The sequence below is a fragment of the Haliaeetus albicilla genome, unplaced genomic scaffold, assembly GCF_947461875.1.
Source record: "Haliaeetus albicilla unplaced genomic scaffold, bHalAlb1.1 scaffold_38, whole genome shotgun sequence".
Taxonomy (NCBI): domain Eukaryota; kingdom Metazoa; phylum Chordata; class Aves; order Accipitriformes; family Accipitridae; genus Haliaeetus; species Haliaeetus albicilla.
Window position 1 is genome coordinate 39,215 of NW_027212473.1, and position 7,263 is coordinate 46,477.

Consider the following 7,263-nt stretch of genomic DNA (forward strand, 5'->3'; position numbering starts at 1 on the left):
AAGAAACACAGGCGAGAAATTAAAATAAGGTCAGGGAGACAAAGAGAGGGAAAAGTAGCAAGAAAATTTAAAAAGCAACTGGGTTGAAGAAACATGCAAGAATTTAAATAGGGATGGAGAGGTAGGAAGTTTCAAAAGTGATGACATACAAGAAATATAGGCAAGATTTTAAAAATAGGGACAGGGAGCCTGACAGAAGGAAACTGTGGTGGGTTGACCTTGCCTGGCTGATGAGTGTCCACCAAGCCACTCTATCATTCCTCCTCCTCAACAAGACAGGAGGGTAGCAAATACAACAAAAAAGCTTGTGGGTCAAGATAAGGACAAAGAGATCACTCACCAATTACTGTCACAGGCAAAACAGACTCAACTTGGGGAAATTAATTTATTGTCAGTCAAAATCAGAGTACAATAATGAGAAATATGAACAAATCTGAAAAACACCTTCCCCCCACCCCTCTCTTTTTTTCCTGGGCTCATCTTCACTCCTGACTTCTCTACCTCCTCCTACCGAGCAGCACAGGGGGAGAGGGAGCGGGGGGTTGCAGTCAGTTCATCACAAGTTGTCTCTGCTGCTCCTTCCTTCTTCGTGTTCTTCTTCTGTTCCAGTGTGGTGTCACTCCCATGGGGCCACAGGTCCTGCCAGAAAACCTGCTCCAATGTGGGCTCCTCTCCACAGCGTCACAGCCTCCTTTGGGTGCATCCGCCTGCTCTGGCGAGGGGTCCCCCATCGGCTGCAGGGTGCATATCTGCTCTGCCATGGACCTCCGTGGGCTGCAGGGGGACAGCCTGTGTCACCATGGTCTTCACTGCAGGCTGCAGGGGAATCTGCTTTAGGACCTGGATCACCTCCTCCTTTTCCTTCTTCACTGACCTTGGTGTCTGCAGGGCTGACAGCTTCTGCACAGCATTTTTTTAGCCCTTCTTAAATATCACAGAGGTGCTACCAGGGTTGCTGGTTGGCTCAGCTTTGACCAGTAGCAGCTCCATCTTGGAGCTGGAACTGGCTGTGCCCAACATGGGGGCAAGTCCTGGTGTCTTCTCACAGAACCCACCCCTGCAGCCCCTGCCCACTCCCCTGCCCCAGCTTGCCACACAAACTCACTACAACAGTGATCGGCTACAGGGCAGAGAGGGGGGATTGAAAAGTAGGGAAAGGGAGACAGAGAGAGATGGGGGGGGGGGTAGCAATGGGCTACAGGACAGAGAGGAGGAACTAATAAAAAGGGAGAGGGTACCAGACAGAGAGATGGAGAAAAACAAATACTAGTGATGAGCCACAGGGCAGAAGGAAGAATTAAAAAAGGGGACAGTGAGGTGGACAACAGGGAGACTGAGAAATACCAAAAACACTGATGATCTAAAGGGGAGAGAGAGGGGAAATAAAGAACAGGGACAGGGAACCAGACAGAGAGAGAATAATAAAGACAAAAATGGGCTATGGGACAGTGAGGGAAGGAGTTAAAACATAGGGACAGGGACCTGGAACAAGAGAATCTAAGAAAGTAAAAGTGTATCCAGAATACAGGGCAGAGAAAGGAATTTAAAAATAGAGACACAGCATCAGACAGCTGAGAGCGGCGGGAATCGTGAAGGGCTAAAGGGCAGACAGGGAGGAATTAACAAGATTGGCATAAGACGGATAGATGGAGAAAGACAAAGTAGTGATGGGCTGCAGGGCAGAGACAGAGGATAAAAAAAGAGGGATGGGACAGGTCAGAAGTGCAGAGAGAAAAAGAAAACAGAGAGGCAGAACAACAGAGAAAGAGGGGGACTTGGAGAACAAGAGAGGGAGAGGTACAGGAAGAAAAAACAAAAAAATTAAAGCAGTGAGAGAAAGAGAAGGTGGGGGCAGGGAGGGACTGGGATGCAGAAGAGGGGTGACACAGCCCCAGGGGTCCAGGACTCACTGTACCTCCCGCTCTTGGAGCTGCTGAGAGAATTTGACCATTCAGACATGTCTGTCTCTCTCCCCCTCTCCCTTCCTCCTCTGTAGCTGCAGTCACTTGACTGTCATCCACCTAAGAGAATAGATTGGTGCCTTACAGCTCTTACAATATGAGGCTTCCTAGAAACACAGCCTCACATGCACACACACACTACATGACTGTACTGTGGTTTTGGTTATGCATACAGACCCTGCCGTGCACACTGGTGATCGGATCTGCTGAGGACTACACTAAGAAGGGTCCATCCTCACCTGGAGAGGCAGGCTATCTCCTGTCTGCAGCTGCTGGCTGGATCCTCTTTATTTTATTCTTCAAATAAAAAACATTCTTCAAATGCAGGCCACTACGGAATCTTTCCATGGCAACCACTGTGAAACGGTGCTAGCTGACATCCAGCTGAGAGAAGAAAAAAAAAACATTAGCACAGAGCTGGGTAGGAATCCAAAGCTGCCTTTTTTTTTGTGAAGGTTTGTGAAGACAGTACAACTGAGCGGAGGAAAAAGTATTTTTGCGTCATCTTCGGTACAGTTGTTGACACAGGCCACTAGAGCTTTTGCATTTTTCAGACAGCCGTGCCTTTTTTTTTTTCCTTTCTTTTTTGACTCATTGGCAACTTTACTTTCACTAGAACTCACTTTCCTAGATACACGCAGGTGACAGACATAGAGACCTACATACATTTTCTCAAGCCTTAGTATAGCTGAGGCCTCATCACCCTATACGTCCCAAGTTGAGTATTTTTGCTAGAGAGCACAGCAACACATCTCTCCTTGTGAACTGCCTCGTTGCAAAAAAGGAATGATTTTTTCCAGGCTGTTGCTCCAAACGGTCAAGATCTTTTAAAACCGCAGTTGTGCCACCAAACCCGCTGCTCAGGGTCCCTCCTAGCTTTTGACTGCTCTGAGATTTAACAGGCACACGCTCCATTCCATCTTCCAACAGCAAAAATACGTTAACGCTCTTGGACCCAGAGCGCAACCCTACGCATGTCCACACACGCACCCTGCCGTTTTGATGAGGAGCCACCCAGCATCCCTGCGAGCACAGCTGCACGCGCCAGATCGGTTTCACCTGCGCCGCGAGTTACCGGTTTCGGTGAACGTAGTTTCTGACGCTTTAAACCGAAAACCGTATCTCGACGCTTCGCCACAGTAGAAACGACCCATTGCTAGAACGCTACAAAAACGCAGTAATACCAATTGCAAACCCACAGCAGCAACAGCTCCAGAAATATTTGACCTGGAACAAGGGAGCAAAATAAAACAGCTTCATCTCACGCACAGGGGAGCGGCAGGCAGAGAAAAGGGTCAGCATTCTGAGCCCTTACAGAAAATGGGCATTCTCCTTCCACTCCTCAGCCCGTCCGTGAAGGTCTAAATACCGCAACACTACTACGGCAACGTCGAGAGTAGGGCACAGCAGCCCTGCCACTGGACTCGCCATTGACCCATGCTATTTACGTAGCAGGACGTGTACGCAGAGGGACACGTTTTGCCACACGCAACCCTGAACTTCCTGAAAATTTACGTTTACAGAAAAAAGCCATTTGGAACATATTGCCAAACAACATTCGGCAATAAAGCTTTGATGTGTTTGACACACGCAAGTTTTTGGTCGCTTGCTATTTGCTTCCTGTTGCTGCTGCTGTTCTTCCTTCAGAAATTCTACTTGTAGCCAAGTTATTCACTACTGGTTCAAGCATTTGCCTTCCTGGTATTACCAGCACATTCACAGAAGCAAGTAACTTAATTGCTCTTCTACAATTATCCAAATGACAATTACAGCCATAAAAGAGAAGGAGAGGTCAGGCAGCAGAAGAGCTCTGCAGGCTGGCACCAGTCAATATTGCACTCTCTAAAAAACAAACAACAACAAAACAAAACCGTGACCCTGTATCCTTCTTTTTTTTTTTTTTTTTTGCTTCTTTCAGAGCTCATCCCTGCCTCAGCATTTGGTCTTGTCAGAGCATGAAGCGCAGGTGATCTGACGACTTTTGCGTGTGATGAGTGCCTGCTCAGAAATAGTCCAGATCTGCAAGACTGGTGTCATTTTTATGGTTTTAATCATCATAACTCAAATTTTATTTGCTCACGCATTTGTGAGGAAACTAACTTTTAGACACTGCCTCTCCTTTTTTTGGGGGGTGGGGGTGGAAATGTGTTAGAGACTGAAAAACATTACGATTCAGAGCTCCCAGCCATGAGGGAGTGGTGGAGAAATCAATGAAAGCAAAGACCAACAGCAGCAACATCAACTGAAAGTTGGCTTTAATTCCGATCACGTACTTAAGCGACTCTCCAAGTCTATGCCTTGGTCCTATGAATGACTAGTCCTTTTTTGGAAGGACAAACTTTTTTACTTAAAAGTCCCAGACTGAAGACTCCACTGAACGGAATGGGGATCGTGCCACGGGACAACATGCCATCAACACTCTTAATGGGGAAGGAAAAAAAAATAAAATAAAAATAAAGTTTAAGTACAAGTTTCCATCATGTTTCACTCATTACATTTCTGCTGGCATCTAGGTGCTCAAAAATGGACTACAGGGACACCACATATTCCTAAAAATTCAGTTATACATAAAAAAGTAAAAGGCTGTTTCCAACTTGCCCATAAAATCAGTATGAACACAGAGAAGAGAAACACTCGACCCTGAAGAAGCTAACAGGCAGCTCTGAATTTACCAGACAGGAAATTTCATTCTTTCACCTGAAGCAAAAACATATCAAGGGACCAGTTCAGGAACAGGGCACGATCTGTTAAACAGCAATTTTTCCATCAGCTTTTCCGCACTAGCAGAAAATTTGCCTTTTCCGTGGGTTTAACGTGGAGCATCTGTAGTGCCCTCGAACTTGCAAGTGTTTCTCTCCGCTCCCCTGGCCCGATACGTGCGATTACCTGAGCAGCAAGCGGAATTAACCATGCAGGATTTTCTCCGTGTGACACAGAAGGTGACACTGGGAGAAGAGGAGACAAAGAAATTAACCTGCTTGTCACACCCAGCCAACGGTGAAAAGACAGGGGAGGATTCTGCCGGAAGGGCTCTGCACCCCAGGAGCTCCCGCTGGCCGGTTTCTCTCCCCTTTGCGCGGTACCGAGGGGACGACGACACCTCGCCCGCGCCCCCTCGCAGGGGGGGCTGCCCCAGGAGAGACGGGGGACCCCCACCTCGCTTCTGCCCGCGGGAACGGACCGGGAGAGACCCTCCAAGCAGAGAGAGGAGCGCGGCGTGGATTGCATGCCCGAGGGAAGAGGCCGGGCTCCCTGCTGGCAGAAGGACAACTCACCTCCCTGCTGCTCGGAGCTGCTTGCTGCAGACAGCCCTGCCTGCGCCCGGCCGCTCTTCCGCCGTGCTGGGAGCGCAGTCCGGCCGACGGACGCTCCAGCGAAAAGACGCTCCAGCTAATCGTGCCTCCTGCTCGTTACAGCCGCAGGTACTTTTGCCTCTGGCTAATGCACGCTCCAGACAGCGGACACCCCGCCTCGTTCCAGCTGCTGCTTGCTACAGTTCTGGCTCGTTGAAGCCCCAGCTCCACACTGAAGCTCCGGCTGATTTCAGCTGCTTCTCCTTACAAGCTCCAGCTACGTGCAACGGTCTGGGCTTTCCATAAGGTTGTATATCAACTGCTGTCAAAACTGGAGCATTAGGATTAAACATCAGAGTTACACGCCCAATAAATATCCGTTAGTTTAGGCGATTAATTACTTAACAACTATTCTGAGCAGCGCAGAAAGAAGAGCTGGACTCAAAGAGGGCACGTGGGGTCTGAAAAGCGCCTTTCCCCCCACAGACCATCGCAGATGTTGAGTTCGGCCTGCTGCGTGCCAGCCTCCCGAACTTCGGCGTCTGACACAATCAGACCGCCATCTCCACGCAACCTGCCCGCCCCCCGCAGCCCCCAACACCCTCCCACCCCCCTGCAAAACCAGCCAAGCCGGCTCCCGCTTTTGGCCCCCACACCAGCTGACTCGGGGCCCATTTGGGAGCCAAAAAACCCGGCTGCTGAGCCCGTTCTCAAGGCCCAAACACGCAGGGCCGGACCTCTGTTTCTGGGCCCAAAGCCGCGCAGCTTGGTCTGTTTCCGAGCCCCCAAATCAGCCACATGAGCCTGTTGTCAAGCCCCAGGAACAGAAAACTTGTTCTCCATTTCTGACCCTGCAGTGCCCACGGGTGATGCCGAGCATAGCCACCCCACAGCCTTGCACCCCTGGAGCCCCACACGCAGTTTCGGGGAGTGCTCGGGACCTGCGGAGGGCCCGGCCCCACGCCTCTGCAGGGCAGCGCCAGCACAGGCAGGGCGTCGCTTCACGATTGCCATTTCAGGCTTTATTTCCCCGCCATCACCGGCACGGCCAGGCCCCCACCCCAAACCCCCCAGCTGAAGCACCCCCACGGGTCGCCAGGCCCAGCCACCCGGAAAACAAGAAAACCAAAGAGGGAACAAGACAGAGAACGTGGGGAAAGGCAAGGAGAAGGACACAGAAACAGAGGGAGCGCGAGAGGGATAGGGAGCAGGACAGAGAGATGGAGCAAGAAAGGAAAAAAGGACGGGAGGCAGAACCAAGGGAAAGAGAGACAAGGACGGGGAGCAGGACAAAGGGACAGAAGAGAAAAAAAATTTAGCGACGGGCTGCAGGACAGAGATGAAGGGATTAAATAGACACAGGGTGCATGACAGAAGGACAGAGAGAGACAAAAGGGACAAAGAGCAGGCCAGCATTGGAGGGGAAAAAACCAACTGAGATGGGCAGTGGGAGAGAGATATGGAAAAAGAAAAAGTACTGAGGAAGAGAAAAAAGAAAGAAGAGACAGCTAGCTGGACAGGGGGACACAGTTAGAAAGGGCAGGAGAGGGAATAGGGCAGAGAAAGACAGACAGAAAAGGTAGCGAAAGAAAGCAAAGCAGAGGGACAGCAAGGCGGGGTGGGGGGAAGGGACAGGGGTCTGGACACAGATGGAGAAATAAGCAGCAGGGACAGAGGAAAAGAGACAGAAAGAGGGACAGGGAACATGGCAGAGGGAAAAATCAGGACAGCGGCAGGACGGAGATAAAAAACTGGGATGGTCCTCAGGACAGAGAGGAATATGAATACGAGCAGGGAGCGGGACAAAGGGATACAGTGAGAAACGACGGGACAGGAAGCAAGACAGAGCAACAGACAAGAACAATGACAACGAGAGAGAGAGAGAAAGACAGAGACTGTGAGCAGCACAGGGGGTTGGGGAATTTAGAAAGAGAGGTATCAGAAGCCCTGCAGAGAGAGGGAGGGTGACTAAAAAAGGGGCAGGAAGCAGCACAAAGGATCACAGAGAG

The 7,263-nt window shown here is 50.2% G+C and overlaps 1 long non-coding RNA gene across 1 annotated transcript; it reads right to left on the bottom strand.

Moving 5' to 3' along the window:
• Positions 1-366: 366 nt before the first annotated feature.
• Positions 367-3,179, bottom strand: LOC138684177 (uncharacterized). The gene is made up of 2 exons (XR_011323560.1): positions 2,201-3,179; positions 367-2,021 (listed from the first exon to the last, which is right to left on the bottom strand). It is a non-coding gene; the product is annotated as an uncharacterized lncRNA (long non-coding RNA).
• Between the last annotated feature and the right edge of the window lie 4,084 nt (positions 3,180-7,263).